Genomic DNA, 26,009 nt, shown 5'->3' on the forward strand with positions numbered 1-26,009 from the left:
CGGTGCAGTCTGAGGAAGAGGTTGAGCGGCTGCTCCCTTCAGGTAGAGACCCCGGCTGGGTGTTTCCCTGACTCCTCGATTCTCCCCAACACTCTTCGTGCCCCTCACAGCCTACCGATTGGTATTGTCGGCCATTTCATTTCTGCCCTCTGTTGGCATACGCCGGGACCGGCGTATATGCAGAGGACGGTTAGGACCACCCGTGCTGTGGGCTGGTAACGTACTTAGCCTGGAGGATTCCAGTGACTATAACTTTTGTTTCTTCTTTGTGTTATTTTTGCCTTCATTAAAATAACTAACCCTTCACAAGTGGTTGCGTCCTCATTATCGTGTCTGTTAAACGATCCCGAGACGTTCAGGGCGTTACAATAGGCGCACATAAGTAAATAAGAGAGAGGTGTGATACCTCTGGCGCTAGGAGGACTACCTCGGAATGTTTCACTCGGAGTGAGGAGTGTACATTAGTATATGTTAAAATTAGGGTTTTGTATATGTTGTATATATTGGGTATATGTATTGTACTGTTGTTGTGACAATGATTTGTGTCTGACTATTATGTATTTGTTTATGTCGTATAGATATTATGTTTGATGTCCTTGCCATGAGTAATTGACTTTTGTACCAGAGTCCCGCCGAATGATATGTGTATCTAACAGAATCATTAATATTTATAATTATAAAATACTGAAAACGTCAGGGTAATTGATGGTGCCTTGTACATAAATAAAAGAGTGATTGATCCCTCCATACTTTTTTCTTTTTGCACATCTTTGATGTTTTATGCCCAGGTATAGGAGGGTCATTTGGGCATACCCCCCTAGTTGTATTTTATTCTAAATGCTCACTGCAGCATTCTCAAGTGGTATGGCTGGTGTAAAACAATAAATTTCATTGACTGAACCCAAATGACCCTCACATATTCTTTAATATTAAGGGTTGGGGGGTACGGACAACCAAAAGGCAATAAGCCCCCTGGGAATGTTGGGCAGGGTGACACAGTCCAGAGAACCGTGGACGATGAGGGTGGTTTTTGGTATCTGGTTGGCAATTAGTATAAAGGGGGTGGGATTGGGCTACCAGCCACCATTTTATAGATTTTGTACCCGGTAGCTGGTAGCGTAGGGATAGGTGAGGGGAGAAGCGTTTTAAAGCTAGGAGAGGTGAGGATGGCAGATAAGGTGGCATTAGTGCTCAGCCTCTTATATGAGGTGAGGCACGAGGGCCAGTTGGTGACAGAGCTCAGTAAGGGCAGGAGAGGAAATGGGCCAAGCCTGCGAGGCGCACCTGAGAGCGCCTGGCTGTGCTATTTGCCTGCTTGCCGCCATGGTCTGAAATACAAAGAGAAGATGAGGCATGGAAGCAAGGGAGCCGCAGGGGTGTGTTAAAGCACGGGGTGGCGGGCAGGAATAGTAATGCGTAGGTGAGCGGGGTAGCCGTGTGTGCTCACTGGACCGGGACAGAGCAAAGTCGGCCCACTCAGCAGGCACGAGGTTCGCAGTAGGTCTCGCTCACCAGGTCATGCAGGGGGAACGAGGCGACAGGTCAGAGGACAGCAATGGTGAGATAGGAGGCAGGTGGGATGGAGCGCCCAACTTGGTGTTGTCCAAGGTCAGGAGCAGGCAGTAGCGGCTCCTGGAGGGAGTGCAGCGGGGCGGTGAGGCGGGGAAGGGTGGGGGTTAGTAAACTACAGCATACGGCCGATGAAGCACACGCAATGTAATTCATTTTATTTATTTACTTATCTCTGTTCAGCATATGCTGTAGTTTACTACCCCCACCCTGCCCATCCCCGCCCCGCAGCACTTCCTCCAGGAGCCGCTACTGGGAGCAGTACGTGTATAAAGAGGAGGCAGCCGATAAAAAGGGTACATCGAAGGCTGCCACAGAATAGGGAGGAAAGTTGGTCACATGCGGGGCTCACTAGAAGGGCATAGATGGGGGGGCAAATGCCAGCAGGGCCATTTCACGGTACAGTCCTGGGGCTGGTGGTGGCAATGCAGAATAGGGTGCGAATGAGGAGGAGGTGCTGGAGGGTTTGGATGGAGAGGAAGAAGAGTGGCAGGTTTGGTGGGAGTGCCTCAAGCCCATTAGGGCAAATGGGAGACTGTCAAGAAGTCAGGGGCATTCTGAGGCAGCGAGGAGGGGACTTACCGGGCGTCCAAAGGGAGTAAAGCTGAGGCAGAGTGTGGGGTATTTGGGGGATTTGCCAGGTGGAGTAAAGGCAGAGTGGGGTGAGGAAAAGGCATGGGAAGAGTACTGGGCATGAAGGAAAATGAGTATGGGTACCGGAGCAGAGCCTGTAGGGAGTCGGGGATGGGAGGAAAACCAGCACACTGGCCTTCACTGAGTGTGATTGGGTTCCAGGTCACAATGCCGTTCCAGACTGGAAAGTCTAGTGTGGCTCCCAGACCCCGAGGAGAAGAGACGGCATGGTCTTGAGCGGCCATCGTGAATGTGGAGCTGGACGGGACCAGGAACAGCTGGGGAATCTCTGAAGAGGTCCAAGGTACAGTTGGGAGAGGGAGGTCTGGTGGGGCCTCCTATGCAGCGCTGGGAGGATGGTTTGATGAGGCCGCCTCTGGAGGAGACATAAAACTGGTACATGATGCTTGGTGGCATGTAGAATTAATATCTCACACTGCACTTAGGGACAGTGGCCATAGTACATTGCATGGAGAAGGTATAGAGTTCATGTTGGATTATAAAGAGGACGAGCTAGAGGAAGGGGAATTTGGGAAAAGTGGTTTGAGAGCTGGGAAAGAGTGGTGGGCTGCAGGACAAGTGGTTGGGGCGGGAGTGTAGTTAAACCTTCTGCTAGTATGTCACAGAGTGACGGAGTTAGCAGCAGCATCAGGTATTGCGATGGATGAGACAAGATTGGTGAGGCGTCAAGCTTTGGTGTGGGGGCCAACATTACGCCCAAGTAAGCAGTTTGGCAAGAATCAAAAACCTGTGATGGTATCAACAGGAGTAGATGCAGGAGAATGGGGGAACGGGGGGATGGGGAGGCAAGACTGAGGAAAGAGGTTTATGTAGCAGACAAAGGGGGTGGACCGGAGGAGCAGGCTAAATAGGGGGCAGTAGATGGAAAGAGTGACTAAGGAACAATGGGGACGAGCATGGAGGACAACTCAGAGACACCTGGGGTGGGTAAGTAGGAAAAGGAAGTGCAAGACGAAACAGAAGGGGATAAGAAACAGAACGAAGAACTGAAATCAAGAAATGGTGCTATATGGGGACTACAAAGCCCCTGGGTGCACACTTAATGACATCCACGAAAGAAAATAGTTGGAATGGGGTATACGCTGAGGTTTTTAAATTGTTACACTCAGAAGTCAGGGTGAAAGAAGGGTCCAAATAGGAGGAGTATGAATTGAAAAAACAGCCAAAGGTGCCTGTCACAATTGAAAATTAGACAGCAGCGTTTTTGATAAATGCCAGCGGGTACTGTGAGAAATTCCCTGAAGGGCGCTTGGCATTGTTTAAGTACATGGATGTGATTAGGAAAGTGCACATAACTTTGGAAGGATAAGCATGGGTGAGGTATGATGAGGAGTTCAGGGCTCACTTGGCAGCAGATGCAGATGGGAAATGGGGATCTGGACAATGACTTGTGCTCCATACGTGGGGCCAGTGCCCACAGTGATCATGGTGAGTAGATAACCTATTGTGTACAGGCCCTTTCAGGGGCATCCCACCCAGGGATGGGTGGGGACAACTGGGAGAGGTCAGACAGGGCAATGCTGGGCATATGTAAGGAGCACAAGGAGGCTCATGGCAACAACCAGCCATGAGGGGTAATAGAGGGGCACAAGGAACTGAGGGAAAGGGCTCATGCGCTGGTTAAACTGAAGAGACTGACATACTGGCTACAATGATATGACATACAGGACACCATGGTTATGTTGCTGGAAGGTTTCGAGACAGGATTTCGATTGGGTTACAAGGGACCATGCGAGAGGAGGTGGGCGGAAAAACTGAAATCAACACAGTAACACCTGCAGGCAGTGAGGAACAAGCAGGGAAGGTAGAATGGTGGATCCATTAGGCTCATGGCCTTTGGAGAACTTGATTGGCGTCCTGATAGGGGTGGCACCAAAGAAGGAACATGGGCAGTTATGGCTGATACAGCATTCATCATGGCCGGAGGGCTATTTGGCGAAATGTTTACATAGCTGATAACTTGCCATTGGTGACCTACTCCTTGGTTGACATAGGCACTGACTTGGGGAATTCTGTAGGGAAAGGAGTACAAATAGCAAAGAGTGACATCAAGTCGGCTTTTCACTTTCTACCAGTACATCCCCTTGATTTCAAACTCCTGGGAGTGCAGTTTGAAGGGCAATGGTAAGTAAATAAAGCATTGCCTATGGTCTGCGCTATCCCCTGTGCATTGTTTGAGCATTTCAGTACCTTTCAGCAGTGGTTATTCACATTTGTGACAGGACATAGAACAGTGAAGCATTACCTGGATGACTTCTTTTTTGTGGGCCCCCTGGGCTCAACAGGCTGTCAGCGGAAGCGGACTAGTTTTAAAGAGCTGATGGAGGATGTGGGGTACCACTGGCAGATGAGAATACAGCTGAATCTGACATGGCTCTGTCATTTCTGGGGATTGAAATTGACACATTAAGGATAGAAGTGGGGCGGCCCAAAAACAAGAGGTGGGAAATGAGAATTCTGCTGGAAACCATGTTGGCAAAGAGGAAGGAACAGGTGAGGGAGGTCAAGGTACTTCTAGGTCATTTGAATTTCATGTGCACGGTGGTATGGGCTGGGAGGACTACCTGCAGGAAACCGGACTTGGCATTCGCGGGGGAGAGTATGCAGCACCACAGTGTGAGACGGTCAGCAGGAGTGAAGTAAGATTTGACAATGTGGTGCGCCTTTTTGGAGCAGTTTGAACGTATTTCTTTGGAGAGAGTCGGGGACCAGGCAGAATAGGATATGCAGGTATTTTCTGATGCAGCCGGGGTGTGGGCTTTGACTTCTACTGGAAAGGGCACTGGTGTACAGAGCAGTTGCCGTAGGGATGGAAGAATGGCAGGAGAAGCATAGCATTTCTGGAGTTTTTCCCCACTGGTGGTGGCCCTGAATGTATGGGGTGATCAGTTTTTAGATAAAATGGTTCTGTTCAACGTGGCCAATGGTGGTGGTGCATGTGGTGAATAGATAGCCAAAGATATAATGGTGCTTTGGTTGATGAGGGTCTTTCTATTGGGCTGCCTAAAGTGCAACATTATCTTTAGCACAAGGCACATACCAGGCATAGACGATAACATTGCAGACGCTCTGTCTTGTTCGCAGTGGCAGAGGTTCTGTGGTCTAGCTATGGGAGCAGAAGGAGAAAAGACACTGAGGTCACAAGAACTATGGCAGACATAAGTCAAAGGAATCAGCAGCTGGTGTTAGGATCACGGGCACAGTCAACAAGATAAGCATCTATGCTGGCCTGGACTGAGTTTCTGTCATCTGGGGTGCAGAGACAATGGATACAAGAGGAGTGGCAGAGAGGCGAGGATGTGGAACAGTTTATCCCAGATATGGTAGACAAGGGTTGCTCCAGAGTTGCAATTTTGGGCAAGTTTGTTTCATGGGGAAGCTGCTTTGGGGGTACGCTCCTTCAGCAGGAGAGTTTGGTAAGAGGCAATTGGAGGGGGTGTGCCAGAGAAACCGACAATGGGGGGAAGAAAAGACAACCACTAGTGTGGTCAGTACTAAAGAAGGTGGCAGGGGGAGTTGCCCTGTGTGTGTCATGAGGCCCGCAAGGCAGAGCCGTTTCGGGTTGTTGATCAGCTGGCAGGGTGGTACAGTCTGTGGGCAAATTTGGCAGTTTTAGTAGGCAGGGTTGGGATTTGGTATAAAAGGGGGGGCAGGGGGATTGGGCTACCAGCCACCATTTTATAGGTGTTGTACATAGTGGTTGGTAGCATAAGGACAGGTGAGGGTAAAAACTCGTCATCCCACCCTTTCAACCCAAAAGCTGGAGGTAGTCGGGCAGTGGGGTCCTCGGGGACGTTTTTGTTGGAACAGGTGGGCAAGGGTTTGAAGCATTGTTAGCGGTTGTCACTGAGGCAGTTGCACGGGTGGTCTGCCCAGAGGATGGCATGGTTCAATCATTTTTTGCTGTTGGGGAAGCAGTTTGAATAGGGGAGGTGGGGAGTATGTTCACAGTTGGTGAAGGCAGGAACTTAAAGATTTACGGTTATAGGAGGTTAATTTACTTTAAAAAAGCAGAATGTAGATACAGGGCAGGTTGGATGGATGGGGTTAGCATTCGGTGGGGGGTATTTAGAGGTCGGGGTATGCAAAAAAGGGGTTTGATGTATTCATGAGATCGGTTAGTTGTATAAGGCAAACGTTGCCTAGGCTGTTTAACATTTGTGATGTGCACTTTTTTCAATAAAGTGGCCTTTTTCACACGATAAGGTGTCAGTGATCTGTGCTGTACCCTCTCGCCCAAAGTAAGACATAACAAAATGGTTTTGGAAGCAGCTCATCATCATGAATGCTGCCCCAGCTTGCAATTACCCAAGCCAAGAGTCCCACTGCTACCGCTGCCAGGTGACAATGTTGCCCAGTTTCGATCACACGTAATGCTGTTATTTTCTTCAACAAACATACTCTTGCTGCTCCTTTACCTCACGTTTTCAGATTATTGTTCAACCCTGCTTCTCCATTTGTTGCAGTTTTCTTAACTTTTCTTCCACCTTCATTCTACCTTTTCTTCATTGCCCTTGGTCTGGGTCAAAAAGAAGGGCTGGGTGGAGATGACCTTGAGAGCTCGCCTGTATTTGTCTCTTGCGGGTTGTGCAGTTTGGGGCTCTGGTGCGTTTGAGGGACAGGGGAAGGGAGGATCTGATAGTACCGGGTGGGCTAGATCTGGCCTGGGTGCTGAGGAGGGGACGGGCATGGAAATGGTCATCAGAGGCCATGGCACTGGCTGTTTTGGCCTGTCCTCCTCTGCCACCAGTGGTCGAAGTGGCCAGGACCTGAGGGGCACGACGTGCCCATACTTTTTTAATTTAAGAATTTTTGTGAAAAGACAACTGCCCAGGCGGTGGATTCCGACAGCTGAACCTCGTCAGCTGAAATGTCAGGCAGGGAGTCTGTTGTGCTGTGAAACCAGGGAGGGCCAGACAGCTAAACAAGCTGCCTCGACAGTGCGCCAGCATCCCTGAAAGAAATTTAGATGTGCACAACTGGTTAATATGTAAAGGGAGATTGGAAGCCAGTACTGGGAATAATTGATGGAATCACTTGAAGCTTCCTGATGAGACAGATTTATTCTTTTTGAGTGGCACTGCAAGGGAGTTAAGTGTACGCTTTTAAAGGACAGATATAAAAAAACGAAATTATATGCAGTCTAGGCATTACTAAATCTGGATTTTGGAAGCACTTTTTTATCTTAAACATTTTTGCACATTTTGCAGCAGTCTATCTTATAACGTGTGTAATGCAAGTTAAAAATAATGACTTACATAGTCATAGTACTTTCTGTAACAGTCTGGGATCTCGTAGCACTAAACATACACAATACACTATTTATACTCCACTGCAATACCAGCATTCAATTCTGTGACTCTCTAGTTACTGATGCAGACCTCTTCAGTGCATTAACTAATAGAGGTTTCATAATGTACGATAGTGCATTTCCCACTGATTAATTTACCTTGCATTTATTTTTCATTTAAGTTGTGCCTTATTTTATATGTAGTTACCTGCAGGTGAAAGACTGAAATAAGTTTTTTTTGTAGCCACACCTTTGACCCCGCCCCAAGCTCATTCACCCAACCCCCTTTGCACACAGTGTTAACAGTTCCAACACTTTTTTTAATGCACTATGACAACTGTCTTCAGCATAAAGCTATGAAGATGAAATACAAAGGGGGCTTTGAGTGGGTAAGTGAAATAAATTAAAGTGGTAGAAGAGCGGCTAGGGCAAGTGGCCATCCAACGCCCGGCTTCAAAAGTGGGGAGTGATGGCATGAGTGTCCATAAACAGGAGGGCGGCAGAGCAAGTTCACCATGGAATACTGGTGCACCTGTTGCTGGGGTGTCACTGCGGCATGCTTGAGCAACGCAATGAGTGAGTGGCCCCTCTGATACCTGTGCTTGTTAATTAAGTGTGCGAGGTGGGCATGGTGAAAGGCCATGGATAACAAGGGGCACTGGAGGGGAGTCCATGTGGGTGATGCCCACGACCTCTATGTAGGGTGCGAGGGCAAGGTCATCGTTCTGGGGGTGTTGGGCAGCAGGGCAAGGGTGATGAGACCAGGGAGTGGCCCGTCTCAGCTGTGTGTATTCCAGGGGTACATGAGATGAGGAAAGTGGGCGTGGAGCGTGGCCCTGGTCAGCAGGTGAGGCCAGAGGTGTAGCCACACAGACAGTTGGTGAGGCCCCTCTATCTACGGAGGTGGCATAGGCGGGGTGAGATTTGTTAGGAGGTGGGCGACAAGGAGATAATGAGCGGGATGAGGCACTGAAGCAGAAGGAACAGTGTGGATGGGACACTACCTGAAGTGTCAGGCATAGCCTCTGTGTAAGCCTGGTAGTGTTAAGAAGGTGGTAAAGAGGAGGTTTGTCCAGGATGTGAGCTCAGGGGCAGCCAGATTGGGCTAGTAGGGGGAAGGATTCAGACACAGGTTTACCCTGAGGGGGAGGGCACGGAGTGCAAGGGTTAGTTTTGAATATGGGACTCAATTTGGCTTAGGAGGGGTCAAGGATTTGGGACGGGACAAGCCACAACGTGGGCGCGATTACAGGACTGCTTGGTACACATGATTTGGGGGAGGTGTCTGAAGTTGGATGTAAAGTGAATGAATGTCATGGCTGGATAGTTGGGGATAGACATGATGGTCACAGCTAGTTAGAGGTTACCACCAAGAAGGGGTAGGTAGCCAGGAAGGAACCTGCTTGGTGAGTCAGGGTGGAGGATGATGTGTATTGGAGAGGTTAGCAAGTCAAGGGCAGCACGTGGTGATCAGATGAGTACAAAAGGTAGCGGTGTTATGTGAAAGAGGCCAGCTGGTGTTCTGGTGAAGTAGCTGAGAGAGTGTTTGGTGGCTTGTGGCCCCCAGCCCAATATAAAGGTACTGTGCTCCCAACTCGATGATAGTGGGGGAGTTTGGTGGACCTGGCCAGGTTTAGTCTGTGCAGCCACCCTACAGGATTAAAGTTGTCGGCCTCTGTCTCTTATGATGATGTGGATGTAGGCGATGGTGAGTGGCTAAACACATGGGTTATATGTAGGAGTGTGTTGAGAATGAAGGGAAGCAAAGATTGCTAGATTACGATGACATGCATGAAGTAGAAGAGGGTGGCATTAAAGAGACGTGGATAATGAGAAGTGGTGGGTGTAATCTTTAGAGGACAGGTGATTTTTCGGCGATTTTCCGAAAAAAAAATTATTATTTTTTTGGTCTTGGGGGTGGTTTGGGGACCCCTGTATCAATGCTGGGTGGTTAGGATCTCATGAAACTGCCTCTTTACACATTTTTGGGGTTCGTTTTTGCTGCCCAACTCAGGAAGCGAGAGAGAAAATGGCGGCCGCCGCTTCCTGGTTTCGACCGATTCGAATGTTTACTAAGATCTAAGAGCCAATCAGAATCGCGCTCGCGCACGCCACCGTACGCGTACGGTAAGCTTACGGTAAGCGCACGGTAAGCGCACCGTAAGCTGCCACAGATATATATATTGATTTAAAGGCTATTTTCTCAGAATCTACTGAACAGATTTACACCAAAACTACAAAAGGCACTTCCTTGACCTGGGGACTACCTCTCTGCCAAATTTCATTAAATTCTGTTCAGCCGTTCGGGCTGTAGCCCTGTCTAAAGGTCCTATGGAAAAATGCATGGGAAAAACGCGTTTTGGGACCCCCCTTTTATCTCAGCCCCCGCTTGAGGAATCCCCCCGAGACTTTCAGGGTAGGAGCGGAGCGTAGCGCCCCACCTATTTTGAAAAATTCGCGAGGATTCGTCGACCGGCGCCAAAGTTATTCAAAATAGAATGTTGCGGATTTCCTATGGAAACGTGGTCCTAACTATAACTACCTACTGGCGACCGCCAGTAGGTTATATATATATATATATATATATATATATATATATATATATATATATATATATATATATATTCACTGAAAAAACCATAGGTTTCACACACGTTATAGTTAGCTGGACATTTTACTGATAAAAAACCAATGAAATTCCCCCGTTATAGTTAGTGCAGGCAACTATAACTCACGCGACCGCAATCCTCTGCTGATGCTAATACTGTATTTAGACACTTATTTGCCCATGTCTTCTTCCATTAAATTTTAGCTATACATATATTGCAAATATTTTTTTTTCATAAAGACACATATGTCATCAGCAGAGGATTGCGGTCGCGTGAGTTATAGTTGCCTGCACTAACTATAACCGGGGAATTTCATTGGTTTTTTTATCAGTAAAATGACCAGCTAACTAGAACATGTGTGAAACCTATGGTTTTTTTTCACTGAATTTGCAAGGTTTTTTAAATGCTAATTCCTAACTATAACGTGTGTGAAACCTATGGTTTTTTCAGTGAATTTGTACGGTTTTTTAAATGCTAAGTTACTTTACGCCATTCGTGGCGTGCGCGCCCACTTAACGCAGTTCATTCCGTGCGCGCACGGTGCGCTTCGCGCACCGTGCGCGCACAGTGAGCACGCAGTGCGCTTCGCGCACCGCGCGCCCACTTTACGCAGTTAGTGGCGTGCACGCACTCTGGGCACGCGGTGCGCTATGCGCACCGCGTGCCCACGTTACGCTGGATGGGCCATATACGCACGATGCGCTTCGCGCACCGTGCGCACATGGAGGACATATTATGCGCTTCGTGGTGAAAGGTGAGCTTTGACATTTTATTTTTTAGCATACATTTGTCATGCGCAAATGGTGCCCTTCGGGCACCATTTGCACACGGGGTGGGGAGATTGTGGATAATTTAAAAAAAAAAAATATTTTTTACCGTACGCGTACGGTAAGCGTAATCGGCGATTTTTCGGAAAAAATTTAAAATGAATTTTTGGCCTTGGGGGTTCTTGGGGGACACATTCACCAAGGCTAGGTGGTTAGGACTTGTCTAACCGCTCTCTTTACATGTTTTTTCCCTTTGTTTTTACTCCCCCCCTCAGAGTGCGAGAGAGAAAATGGCGGACGCCGCTTCCTGGTTTCGAACGATTCGAATGTTTACTAAGATCTACCAGCCAATCAGAATCGCGCTCGCGCACGGCACCGTACGCGTACGGTAAGCTTACCGTAAGCGCACGGTAAGCGCACCGTAAGCTGGCTCAGATATATATATTGATTTAAATGCTATTTTCTCAGGAACTACTGAACAGATTTACACCAGACCTACAAAAGGCACTTCGTTGACCTGAGGACTACCTCTCTGCCAAATTTCAAGTAACTCTGTTCAGCCATTCGGGCTGTAGCTGTGTCTAAAGGTCCTATGGAAAAAACGCGTTTTGGGACCCCCCTTCTTTCTCAGCCCCCGCTTGACGAATCCCCCCGAGACTTTCAGGGTAGGAGCGGAGCGTAGCGCCCCACCTATTTTGAAAATTTCGCGAGGATTCGTCGACCGGCGCCAAAGTTATTCAAAATAGAATGTTGCGGATTTCCTATGGAAACAGGGTCCTAACTATAACTATCTACTGGCGACCGCCAGTAGATTATATATATATATATATATATATATATATATATATATATATATATATATATATATATATATATATATATATATATATATATATAACAAAACCCCCAAAACAGTCAGCTGAGTAGAGGTATGTGCATACAAGGTACTGATGTACACTACTTTTCATTTAAACAGATTCTACAGCAACTAGTTTCTAGAAGTAAAAAGTCAGCTGAGTAGAGGTATGTGCATACAAGGTACTGATGTACACTACTTTTCATTTAAACAGATTCTACAGCAACTAGTTTCTAGAAGTTGGGAGTAGGACGGAGCAGATGTAAGCGTACTCCGCTTTTATCAAACGTTACCATCCCACACTCCATTTTCGATGGGTAAGTAAGAAAGAGTGAATTGAAGCACTCCTACAATAGGTTTTCATCTACGTAGCAATGTTCAAATGATGATAGTTTACCTTTCGTCACCCTGACTATGATTCAGTTCGGTAATAAAATCTGTATAAATCAAGTGCTAAAAGAAATAATGTAAAAAAACCGAAAGGAATTACCAACCAGTTCATCAAAGTCCACCAAAGTGGAAATCGCATCTCCCAAGGAAAGAAGAGTGCATACAGGTTTTAACAAGCATTTACAATGCAATGGTCTCGGCATTGGTAAAGTTAGAGCTATTGGCATTGCTCATGACAATGCCGTTTCTTTAAATGTTTTAAAAACACAAACATAAACAAATGTCATGAGCAATGCCAATAGCTCTAACTTTACCAACGCCGAGACCATTGCATTGTAAATGCTTTTTTTTTTAAGGAGAAGGAATGCGCACTGACCTGAATGTGCCCCCATGGCGATTGGCGAAGGGAAGTACTTGCCCGCCTGGAAGGGTCCGGGGTGCTGCACTGCCCTCCGGGCCGCGCTCCGGTGCGCCAGGCTGCACCGGTCCGACAGCGAAGTCCCGGCCATCCATGCAGCGTGGGGGGAGGTCCCGCGAGGGGCTCCGGGTAGACAGCAGCCCGGCACCGCGGCAGGGCGCTGGGGGAAGAGGAGCCCTAGGAGGGGAATGTCCGGGCTCAGATGGATCCCTCGAGGATGTGCGGAGGGTCACACGGCGCTGCCTCGGCCTCTACCAGGCGGCCGGGCGGCTAAGGCGGGGTCCGGTCTCATCGTCTTTGAGCTGCAGTGGGGAAAGGAAGAGTAGTCAAGGGGGTACCACAGGGCCCAAAAGCACACACCGGAGTCCATCAACCACATCAGTCAACACACAGCTGCAAGGGGGCTAACCCGCTGTGAGCGCTCCACACACACATGACCGGTAGATTTTAGACACACGAGCATCAGCATGAGTAAATTGCAGAGTCGAGATTGTCTATAGGCTCTATCAAGCCGTAAAATGAGATTATACCCGCCTCTATTAAATATACGTCTCCGTACACACGCGCAGTGGGGCCGTACAGTGTTACACTGCACCTCAGCATTCAGCCAGCACCCCGTACACGACGCTTGCGTACAGAACACTATGCACGTGCGCACACAGGCCTAAATGCACTATTCCTCGCGGTTCTTAGCACACAATGTGGCGTTCATCTAGGCCCTGGTGTCCCTGCACGTGCTGCGCTTTTGGCAGCTACGCCCATGCCACAGAAGTTGCATTTTTACTGTCTCGGCGCTATTTAACACACAACGTGGCGTTTTTCCGGACCCGGCCTCCACCTTTGAAAAGTGAGACACGTGCACCCGCTGGTGAGCAGCGAGGGGGTGCGGGGCCTGGAGCTTAGCTACGTATCTCGTTCTACCCAGCAACACCCGTTTCTACCCGTCAGGGTGCCGTTCTCGTGATATATCAACAGGCCCCCTACGGCTCTGTGTGCCTGGCTGTACATTTCAATATATCAAGCTGTAACTCTGGGAGCTGTTGATGTAGTGACGCGTCTACTGCTTATAAATGTATGCATACACCTGGTGCTTGTTGTACCAGAGGGAGAACCTATTTGCATGCATTCGTGTAATATATATGTAATATATAATATATATATAGATATGTCATATACATATATATATATTTATATGTATATAAGAACCGTTGTTTCGTCCTAGCCATTATTCCTTTTCACTGTATCTTGTTCACCAGCTGACACTGAAAAGTGCACAAACGCCTGGGAATCACGGTATACAAGCGTCGTGCATAAACCGCTTCAGAAATTCATTTCGCTCTTTCTGTTAACAGAAACTTGCATAACCGCTGGCAGCCAGACTGAAAGACATGGCAAGGGAAAGACGAACGGACAAGCAAACACAGATGAGCAACATAGAAAGTCCTGTTTTCCGGTGCCTTAGGAGCCGGTGGCGGGCGAGATCTACTTCCGGTAAGGATGGCGGAGGAAGGCAATAGGCTGCCGGGCGAGCTGGGCCTAAACAGCAAGACCGGAGACACCACGCAGGAGCCAGCGTGGGAGTACGAAGGAGATCAGGTGAGGGAGCAACGCCGGGACACCACCGCCTTTCTCCGAGGCACAGCAGAAAATGCCTCGGAGAAACGCCACGTCCTTTTCGGATTTGGGGGCGTGTTTTGCTGTTGTCTCCTCCCTGAGACTTCTCGCAAAAAACACGCCCCCCGATCCGAAAAGGACGGGGCTTCAACGGAGTGACTGGACCTCTTCTCCAGTGGCTGGCCAGCATTTAAGAGGCCAGCCAATGGAGAACAGGAGAGAAGAGGGGAGGGTGCAAGCCCCTCTTCTCAAAGTCACTCAAACTCATTAAATCTCGGAGCGAGACTGCGCAAGCGCAGCCTTTCGCAGCCGAGACCTAAAAAGCCTGCAATGGAAGAATGAGGTTTCGATTTGAAGGGTTACTCTGGTTCAAATGAATCCTGAGGCTTTTTTTATCAGGCAATGGGGATGATTAACAAAGGCATTTTGGAGAAGGTAAAGTGGTATTCCTGTAGCACTCTTTACTTGCCTTTGTGAATCATCCCCAAAACGCCAACCCACTATTAGTAAAAGTGCAAAGAGGGCACACTCCTTTCTATTTCTACTAACTGTATATACATATTTCCTGAATAGTTAAATTTTTCCCCATTTTAGATGTTTTCTGAAGTAAAGGAATACTTGTTTATGTACTCTAAAATGCCTCAGTAAATGGACACAGATGTTCAGTATTAGAAGTGGATGTGTGGGGCGTATTAATACTTCGGACCCGATTCATAAACAGCACTTTGTAGTATGTTTTGTAGTATTACAAAACATACTACAAAGTGATATTCACCAGTTACGTGAGGAGTTTACACCTCTGCAATTACCTATACTAATGTGTGCAGAGTTCTGGGCCCCGACTGCAGAGTCTCGGAACACTCAAGTATTCGTTTTAGTAGGGAATGTGGGTGGGACACAAGGGGTGTCGTTTTTACAAGGAGCGGACTTACTCCAAATGTTGATGGGATAGTAAGAGGGTTTTAGCAAAGGTCAGGGAGGGGTTTGTGCAGTGTTGTCACCCCACCCACACAAGAGTAAACCAACTGCTATATTAACGGGTTGGAGACATGTTACTTACACTTTTGTAGTAAATTTACACTCAAGAGTTTGTGAATACCAACAAGTAGTAAACTTATCCCAAAGTGGAAATTACTCCGAAGCGTAAGTTACCTTTGTGAATCAGACCCTTAGTTTTTATGTTGCATTACGGGCCCAGTACAGGTTTTTTTTTCCATACACTTGGGCAGACTAGAAAAAATGAGCATTTTATGCTCGACAGTGAAACATAATGGTCTACGTTACCTGCACACTTGGGTCTGACCTAGATGGATCCATCCAAGGTTGATCATTTTACATAAGCCTCCCTTAGGTAGTATAACTTGCTTTGTTTTCCCCGGTTCCGAATATTCCACCTTTAATGTGCATGAACACAGCAGGACGAAGCCAGGGGCTCTGGGTCTTGTAGACTTACCCGAGGCATCAGGAGTACATTTGACGGCAATGGCTCCTGCATGAAGGAGGCAGCATTTATCCATATCCCTCATGGAATATGGCAATGGAGACAGCAACAGGATAATCCTTCAGGAGGGGAACACCCAGGCAACATGGGCCATGACATTAGAATGGAGAAGACAATGGTGAAGTCACCGAAAAAGCTGAAAGGCAGACAGTGGGTCCCAAACACCCAAAGCACCAATCACTGAAGCACTCGCCTCAGTAAGGAAGTCTCTAGACTGGAGTGGGCCAATCAAGGAGAGTTTGATGTTATGAATTAAGACACGCCCCTGCAGAGGACATAACCAATCCAGGTAAGAGGTGAAAGCAGCGAGAAGACTACGGGCCGTATATGATAAATTGAGCACTGAGAGTGCTAAGTTTGTACTCTTTGCCACAGTTTTGGACTAGCTACTGCCTTAAACATATGAAAAGCTGTAGCAGCATCATTTTACCATCTTTGCCAGTGGTAAATGGTTGCCTGCCACAGGAACTTTAAAGGCATGAACAGAACATTACACAATAACATAAACAAAGCATCATAACACATTTAAAACATTAACAGGGGACATCACAACAAAACCAAACAGAACATTACAACTGCAGCACACTACAACAATATCTAATGCAGCACAAACACAAAGCAGCACAAAAAACAGCAGAACACATCACCACCCAACAAAATGCTACTCAAGAAAGATTCACACACGTTCTTGTCACACATTACCACCTCCTGGTTTCATAGTAGAACAGCGAATGAAGGGAGGAGGGCTTTGAGCTAAAACTGGTGCAGTGACGGAACTACATCAGGACGCTGATTGAAACTTTCTCAGATTAAACAACAATGTTTCTGCTGCTAAGGCCTGTCTGAACGGTGGAGCCCAGTCTACCTACATATAGGTTAGGTAAGAGTCAAATGATAAGGGGGGCACGAGGAGAGATCCTCCAACAACACTGCTAGGTGTGAAGTTAAAGAGGATTGAAAACAGACCTTGGTGTCCCATGCTACCTCACGACTTCACAGACCGCTGTCACCAGTAGTAATGTCCACGTGCTGGCTGGTGCAAAGTGAAGAGCACACAAGCAATTCTGTCATGAGCAGACTGTACGCCTGGGGGGGTGGGAAGTGAGACAAACTGATGTAATGCCCCTATTTACCTCCTCCCACATCAATGCTCTACGCCCTCTGCATGCATCTAGCTCTTTACATTCATTTACGTCCTCCCCCCAAATTCCCATCCTATGGCGGAGCACTGATTCCATCCCAGGGATAGGATTCATGCACAGTAGTGAACAACAGAGGCGAGATATCATGTACCCTGTATGCACAAGCATCTTTCTGAACAGCAAGTCTTTAGGGTCAGTAACGGCCGCCATAAATGGAAAGTGTGGGGGTGGGGTACACGGACAGACGTCAAGAGGAGGAAATAATAATTTTTAATAAACATACCTTTTCTTCTGCTACCGCAGCCTCTGACGTCCACCTCTGGGCTTTCCCAGCAGTCTCTGGGAAAGCAGGCTCCCTACCCAATCCAGACGCAGCTCTCATTATGAGAGCAGAGCCAGGATTGGTCTGAGCAGGCCTGCTCTGCCGCACAGACAGTCTCTGGGAGCCTGCAGTATTTCTAACACAGCCGTTGGAGAAACAGAAATGTGCATGTATGTATGGCCTACCTAGGACAGCGGGCCAAACATTCATGCGCACTTCTAAGTGCCCACCACTCCTCATGGCCCGCCCTCAGTACTGCACGCATGTGTAAGGCAGTCACAGAAATATAAACTGATGTTTTTTCATTTTATTTTTCTGTGGCTGACGAGTGGGGGTGACGCTCCTCCGCGACTACGGAGGAGCCGCCCCTCTCCAGGGGGCCATGGTCATCGGTATACAATGCAGCATTTTTACAATAAAATGAGGACTAGAAATAAAATCCCCCTCCTTTCCCTTGCCCCACCCAGCATGCCCAGCTACTGCAAGCACTATAACACTCAAAGAAAATGATTATCATTGATTGTGTTAATGAAAAAAGTTGCAATCACAGATCTACGCAACGAAGTAACTCTGGCTGGGTTTTATTAATTTATTTTGATATTATACCGTACGCTGATGGCAGATATTAGCTTTTATTTCCTATGGTCCTCTCTTTGAATATCTAGCTGGTAAAATGTTTAAAACAGAGTTGAGCATCACATGCGTTACCAAAAAAAACAGGTTTGGATGATTTGAAAAGCTTGCAAACTAGAAAACTAATTTGGCCTCACAGAACAATCAGTACAAAAGCTTCAGTTTAGAAAGCAACTGGACAATCATCATTAAGGTGGCGAGCAGCAAGGTTTCAAAACAATGTCTCTGCACATTTGGCCCTGAAAAATATTCAATCTGTGTTCATGTTATTAAATAAAACATAGGTAGAAGGTTAGGGCTTTATATTATCCGAAGAAAAAAATGTGTCATAACTCAAGAAAGAAAATTCTGAGAAAAATTAGTGCTAACGAGGAAGGTAAGGTAGGCCGGGCAGTGATATTGAAAAAAGGTAAGCAAAACAGCGAGCAAAACCAAACTGAACAATGAAACAAGAGATCAGTACAAGAGTCAGAAACGTATCTGATAAAAAACAAAATGTAGGGCTTTATTTAAAGTTTGCCGAATGTGAAACTCCTATGTCCTATCCACCATATTCCAAGTGTATTATTGCCTGTGGCATTTGAAATACAGTGGACGGGATATCCGTCATGCTTTGACAGAGTATCATATCCATCAAACTCTAAATAAGGCCATTAATAAAGTTAATCAATTGCAAAATAGCATCCTTATTTACTTTCGAACATGGGCTAGCTATCATGTAGTCCTTTTTTGTATCAATGGAAATAGCCCAATTCTACTAGATAAAACTAAACATAGCCAAATAGCCAGTACAAGTGCCTTTCTAAATTTAAAAAGAACATCAGTCAAATAGGAAACAGAATCACTTGAAGCAACATCAGGAAACATATGTAACTACAACATAAAGCTTGCAAGTTCATATTTTCCAATAAAGAATATTTTAGATTTTGGTTATAGCGTGTACTGTCGACATTTTCTTGAAAAAAAACGTCAAGGGTATTCGAACTGCTGGATGGTACTACTGCCTCACGAGACCCTATGTCCTTAATATTACTGGACGCTGAAAAAGCTTTCGATAGGGTCTCGTGGGGTTTTCTTTGGGCAACAATGTATAAATATAATTTTGGGAAAATAAGCATAGGAGCATTAAAAGCCCTTTATAGAAACCCGACTATTAGACTGAGAGTGGGGGGGGGAGTCGAGTGAGGTAATAAAAATTGAGCGTGGGACCAGGCAAGGATGCCCCTGCTCCCCTCTACTATTCGCTTGCTATATAGACTCATTTATTAGACACATAGAAAAAAATAAAAACATCTGTCCAATAGTGCTGAATGGATATGAGACCAAAATATTGGGATATGCAGATGACTTAGCAATTACATCATCAATACCAAAATTAGCGATAGGGGAAATCGAGAATGAGGCTAAAAAATATGGATTTCTGTCAGGGTATAAATTAAATCAAGGAAAAACACAAATAGTTGTAAATCAATTTACTGTGATTAACGATGAGAAAGTTGTAGAGTCCGCGGTTTATTTGGGAGTTACTATAACATCTGACCTATCTAAGGTAGTGGAGGAAAATCTGACCCCAGTAATCAAAAAGGCAAAATTAGACTTGGATAGGATGGACAATTTACGCTTAACAATCATAGGCCGCTGCAATGTTATAAAGATGTTGTTTTTGCCCAAAATTTTATATTTATTCCGTACAATTCCTTTAGCATTCTCCAATAATTGGTTTAACCCCTTGGATGCCCGCCCCTTTCCCCGCCCAGTGCCGCGCCATGCATTAGCGGGCGGAGTTCATGACGAGCTGGACTCGTCATGGGCACAGCGCCACCGCAGCCCATGACGAGTCCAGCTCGTCATGGGCACTGAAGGGGTTAAGGAAATAGAGGGGATTGGTAATCGCTTTATATGGGCTAAGGGCAGAACTCGCAGAGCCATAAAAATGATGGCACTTTCTAAAGACCGGGGGGGCCTTGCAGTACCTGACTTTAAAGCATATTATTTTGCGTCAGTCCTTCAGTATTGTAAAGGACTCCTCGGCGGGAATACGAAAGACATTTGGAGGGGTAGTGCTGGCATTCCGGATATATATGATCTTCTGGTCTTGGACTCTAATAAGGGACTCCTCACATTCAAGGAGTTAAACTACTACAAAAGAACAAAGTTTAAGTTGTTGGGGGCGGCCATCTCAGTTTGGTCTAGAATCCGGAAGAAAATACAATTAGGGAGAATGAATTTCTATACCCCTTTATATATGAATGAACTCCTCCCAGAAGTATTCCATGATCAAGTGATGAGGCGGTGGGATAATCTCGGGGTTGGTACAATTGGAGACATCATGGATCAGTCAGGGTTAATATCATTTGAAAGGGCGCAACAGCTATATAATTTGGATCGGAGAGATTTTTTTAAATACTTACAGATAAGATCAGTTTTACAGAGGAAACAGGCAGGTAATTGCAAGTATACTACGGTTGATCTGATGGAAGTTATTCGAGATGATGAGGGATGTTCAATTTCTCAACTTTATAGTGCACTGTGTGTGTATAATGAGGATGATAGAGGAAAGGTATTTGATAAATGGAGAACTAAATTAGATTTAGTTGGGAATGAGGGCGAAAAATCACTTTGGCTTGGAAATTCTATTTTGAAGGTTGCAAACCTGCAAGCACAATACTATAAGACCTTTCATGAACTATATTATACACCACATAGAATAGCTCGCTGGGGTGGTACGATTGGGATCTCCTGCCCAAGATGTCAGAGTTTGGAGGCAGATACGACACATATGTTTGCAGCTTGCCCTAATTTAGATCCCTTTAAACTAGCAATGGAATTTTTTTTTAAAGATGAATTGGAGATTTCAATTAAGTTAACTAATGAGATTATGGTTCTTGGGGTGGTAAAGGAGGGACAGGAGGTACCCCATCAAGAATTTTTGTTTATTGCAATGACGCTGAGCCGGCTTTGTATCGCAACGGTATGGAAAGATTCTAACCCCCCTTTGTTTCAACAATGGCTCTCAAAATTATTAGCTATCTACACCCTAGAGAAATCTCTATATGAAAAAAAGGGAGTGAATGCAAGCCAACTTGGGAAACGGGTATGGGCCCCAGTTGAAAAATGGAAACTTAAATTAGATGGTTAATCAAAAAAGGGATAGGTATATGCTCACTCTGTCAGGACTAAAGTCGGCGGTGTTGAAATTGCTTGACTTTTACTTTTATGTTACTTTACTTTTAATTTATTTATTTAAAAAAAAAAAAAAACTATTCTCTCCCTCCTCTTTCAGATTTTTCAGATCTCTCAATGTTCCCTTTTTTCTGGAATTATAATAATTATATTATGTATTGTATCATGCTGTTTATTTTAAGAGACTAAACTTTACTCGAAGGATTTCTGGTGTATTAGATATATATGTCAAGCAACTAATTGTTTATACTTTATTTTTCTGATGATGAACAATAAAAAAAAAAAAAAAAAAAAAAAAAAAGGAAAGCCAGGAAGGGTTCCTTCAGCGGTATGAGTACAGCGCTGAGATACCCGTAGTGGTGATCGGCGCTATATAAATACCTATACATTTACATTTACATTACAGTCATTTTTTTCAGCAAATGTTTTTACATATTCATGCTCAGGTGCTCCAGTGGGAAAGAAAAGAAAGGAGTGCTCAGGGAAGTGCTCAGGCGAAGATTTATGGGAAAAGGAAAGGCAATGTGCAATATTTACATCATTTACATCATAAACAATGAAATTCTGCATTCTGTATTTAGAGGGGAAGAGATGAGGATATTAGGACGTGGAGATGGAGCAACATGTACCTAGTTGATACAGAGCTTACATCAAGGTAAATTCTATCTTACAAAGTTAGCCAATGAGGATCTTACAACAATGCCAGTTCCTTCTAGCTCACAGACATTGCAGTTCCTACAATAATACCACCTTATTCCACAGCGGCAGGAAATGCAAAATTAATATGAACACTGTTCCTCTCGCAAAACCTTAGCCATTGTTGATCTTTCCTCAGCGAGCAACAAATAAATGACCACAGCTGATGCAAGTCAAACTCAGAACCAAAGCCAACATTTATTGAACCATATGCCTTTGGCCATGGAGCAGTAAGTAACTTTATAGGAAGAAGTTAATCATCAGACTATTAGCGCCAAAAACAAAACCTAAAACTATCATGACATAATTAACCACAGAGATTAATTAATACACAAATGAGATATATGGATATACATTATTACTGGGTATTTACAGTTTTGTTGATATTGCCTAATACTATGCTATTATCCAAACTGACATCATTTACTCACCAACAGATATTGAATAACCTGAATAAAGACAGCCTGTCATATCACTGTTCATGAAATTCCAATTTGCTGCTAAAACAGTTTGCAAATTAGATACAGCATCACACCTTAGTATTAAGAGGACAGAAACTCAAATCAGGTTAATGGTGGCAACATGAAAATCTATCAGTTTCCAATCATGTAATTGTAACTCTATGATCTAAACTTTACTCAGCAAGTTCAATAAAATGAACCAAGGACTTTTAGCACTAACTCTATAGATTGGTTTACAGTTTTGATTTTGTGAAATAGATTTTTCATTTGTTTTTAAAATTAATTTTGTGTTGAATTTTAGATAACAAGAAACCAACAAATACCTAGAGCACAGGAATATAAACACATAAACTTATCCAGCAAACAAGAAAATAAGGGAGAAATAAAAAATAAAAATAAAAACAACTGCAAAACAATACTAATAAACCAGTTAAAGTATAACAGACTTTACTATTACATAAAAATGAGAGTTTTCACACAATGAAGAGACAAAAAATGGAGAAAGAAAAAAGCGAAAGAAACAATCACAAGAAAACAATATAATACCTAATAAAACATGAGACCTAGGTGGAGGAGAGCACCATGGAAAAACAAATAGTACCAATAGCTAAGCAGCCAATGCGGCCAACCAAACCCGAACGGGGTCCCAAATCCGTCCAAGCTTTTTCCTCTGAGAATCTTTCTCAATTAACTCCATCGCTAGCCGGCTCATATGCAGAAATTCCTGCCACCAAATCCATGGATCAGGTGGCTCACTAGCCAGCCAGAATCATTCCATGACCAGTCTAGCTAACGCAAAAGAAAATAAATATACACCAGATAGGTAGGAGGAAATAGTTGGTGAATAGCCCAGCATAATAAGCTTCAGATCTGCTGCAATCGCCAAATTAGAAATGACACCTAATAAAATTGCCAATAAAGGTGTAGCATGGAGCAAGCTACAAAAACATGAACCGTATTGCTCCTAAAAGCTCACAGTGGAAGCACTGATCATCTGTCCGTAGCTTCATATTAAAAAAACGATTTGGGGTATAATACCAATCATTGATACATTTAAGATGATGTACCTTAATATGAGATATGTTCAGAGTGGAATGAAACAACAGATTGCCACGCCAGAGATCAGCAGCTGTAACTGCGTGCTAAGCTAAGAACTCCACTTACTAGCACTTTGCTGAAACAAGTCATCGACGTGGTTATGAGATGCCGAATAGATTGACTTGTAAACATACTCGATATTTCTCTTAAAAGGGGTTTTTCCTAATGAGAGCCAAGCAGGGGTTATCCGTACAGTTCAGGTTCTCTTCCTTGAGGCTAAAGATAAAATGCTGCATCTGTAAATATCTCAAAACAAAACATAGACGTCAGAGGAACATGTTGCTGTAGGTTGCTGAATGAGGAAAAGACATCCCCCTCATAAAGTTGTCCTAAAGTCAGGAGATTAACCTTTCCCCATATCTCCCGGAAACTATCATGGATACCATTAGGGAGCTGGAATTATAACCCAGATACTTAAGCTGATTGAACGGGGTCATACCAGAAAATAGTCCATAAAGGAACAACAGATATCATGAAAGACTTTCAGCATCTTATAACGAATATGCTTAATATACATTGTTCCCAGCGGAAGGAACCCAGTGGACACACACCCAACCCAATACCAGCCGGAGTCGTGAGACAGAAAATAAAACCTGAGAATTGGAAGCGAAACTCCCCCATCTTCCTTACACTGCTGTAAAAACTGGATCTTACACTGAGGTTTACGATAGGACCAGGTGAACTTCTGTCATAGTGCCTCAAATCTAATTTTAAAAAGCCACTGGAAGAAAAAGTGGGTTACAGCGGGAAAGGTAAAGATACAGAGGGAGAGTAATCATCTTAATGGGATTACAACTACCTATAAGCCCCAAATGCGGATGATTCCACTTAAGGAAAACTTCTGCTGAATGTTGATACAGCTTCCCATAGTTATTCTCCAGAATATCCGGGATGTTAATTGTTAAACTGAGCCTGCGATAAACCAAGGACTGCAACCACCGATGATCCTAGCCATGAGGAGTTGTATTAGATAGGATCTGAGTCTTATTTATTTATTTATTTTATTTTACAGAGTTCTTATCCGAATTAAGCTTGCAACTGGCAACTTCCCCAAATAATTGGGCTGATGCCACCACAGCCCTTAGACCAATAATCGGAGAGGGTCTCAGGACAGCGATGTCTTCCGCGTACGCGAGGGTTTTTTACTTCATAGTGGTGCAGTCTCTAAGTTTGTATTGCATCATTCCATTTAAGACCCTGGATGAATGGTTTGATATAGAGAGCGACTAACTGAGGAGAGAGAGGGCACCCCTGCCGAGTACGGTGAAGAATATAAATAGATTCAGAGAAAAGGCCTGCACTGCGTATACTTGCTTTAAGGCCAGTGTAAAGGTGACAGAACCTAGAGACAAAGACGGAACCTAAGCCAGCAGACTCCATAACCCCCCCCCCCCCCCCAGAGGAAGTGCTTGTAGACCCTATTGAAAGCCTTATCAGTGTACAAGCAGATCATATTCACTGGACTCCCTCCAGCTGAGGCCACCCAAAGAGCTGGGATCGCCATATTCACATGCAATGCTGTATTACGGCCAGGGATAAAGCCGTGCTGGTATGGGTCCACCAATTTCAAAATAATTACTGGCAGCCAATTAGCAAGAACACACGTATACATTTTAGAATCAGCATTAATTAGGGAAATTGGGCAGTATGACCCGCAGGATGTAGTTATTCCCCTTCTTTGGAAAGATAACAATATTTGTCTCTCTGCAACAATGAGGGACACTGTCAAACAGATCAAAATAATTTAAAAGATTCCTTTGCACTGGAGCCATAATCTGTGAGAAGATGGTGTAAAACTCAAAAGGCATCTGATCGGGACCCGAAGCCTTTCCACTGGCTAGGGAACTAAAAGCATCTTTGACCTCAGAAAGATTAGTAGGTGCCTCCAGCTTAGACCACTGGGTAAGGGTCTCCTTATGGTCTAAATGCCGCCAAATAAATTGAGAAATATCCTTGGTGGAAGAAAAACAGTCCTCACTATAGAAGTCTTGGTAAAACCGGCGAAAGACCACACAGACTGAGGGTGTATTGGCGACTAAAGACCTTTTCTCATCCCTGATCTGCTGGATACTATTCGCGCTAGATCTATCTCTTACCCTGAATGATAAGATTCACCTCACTTCCTCACTAAAAAATAAAATAAAAAAAAACCCGTCAAGTATTATTGAGTATTTGCATGATTTTCTTGATCATACCTCAAGCAAGTAGTTGGCTAAAATGCACCAGATTATGCACTCGCCAAATAGTCCCTTCCACCTACTGAAGAGTATGTGCCACAAGCATTGGAATAAAATGACTCTATAGGAGGCAGAAAGACATACTAAACAGCCAAAAGTATTAGATGACAGATGTTTAATATCTAAAGTCTACAGTATGTATATTTTTTGTTAAGTAGTAACAAAAGCTCTGGCAGACTGCTACACCATCAAGCTAGACAAAAAACGAAGAAAAGGGAATGGAAGAGAAAATATGGGGGCACAGTGGTTCCCCGTTGAGGGAAAAAGAAGGGGAAAAAAGGATATAATTGAGGAGAAAAAGGGAAGCGACGGGGCAAAAACTTTTAGGGCCGGATTAGGTTGCTGGTCGGATTATCGCTCGACTGGCACCGTGGCGGAAGCAGGACCGCCCGACTATAAATCGAATCCCGCTGCTCTGATTACAATACGACTGCTTTCATGGCGGTCGCAATGTGTATATTTTCTGCAGCACACGCTCCACGCCTCAGACTAGTGCACACACCCCAAAATAAAAAACATCCCTGCACTGTGTGCCTGAAACATGGTGCAGGGATGGTTAGGGGGCACCA

General features: G+C 44.9%; 1 protein-coding gene across 6 annotated transcripts in view; it reads right to left on the reverse strand.

The window, feature by feature from the left end:
• SUSD4 (sushi domain containing 4) overlaps positions 1-26,009 on the reverse strand; it is a 419,536-nt gene that overhangs the window by 81,986 nt on the left and 311,541 nt on the right. The gene's annotated exons all lie outside the window — the stretch shown is intronic.

The sequence above is a fragment of the Triturus cristatus genome, chromosome 6 (assembly GCF_964204655.1).
Source record: "Triturus cristatus chromosome 6, aTriCri1.1, whole genome shotgun sequence".
NCBI lineage: Eukaryota > Metazoa > Chordata > Amphibia > Caudata > Salamandridae > Triturus > Triturus cristatus.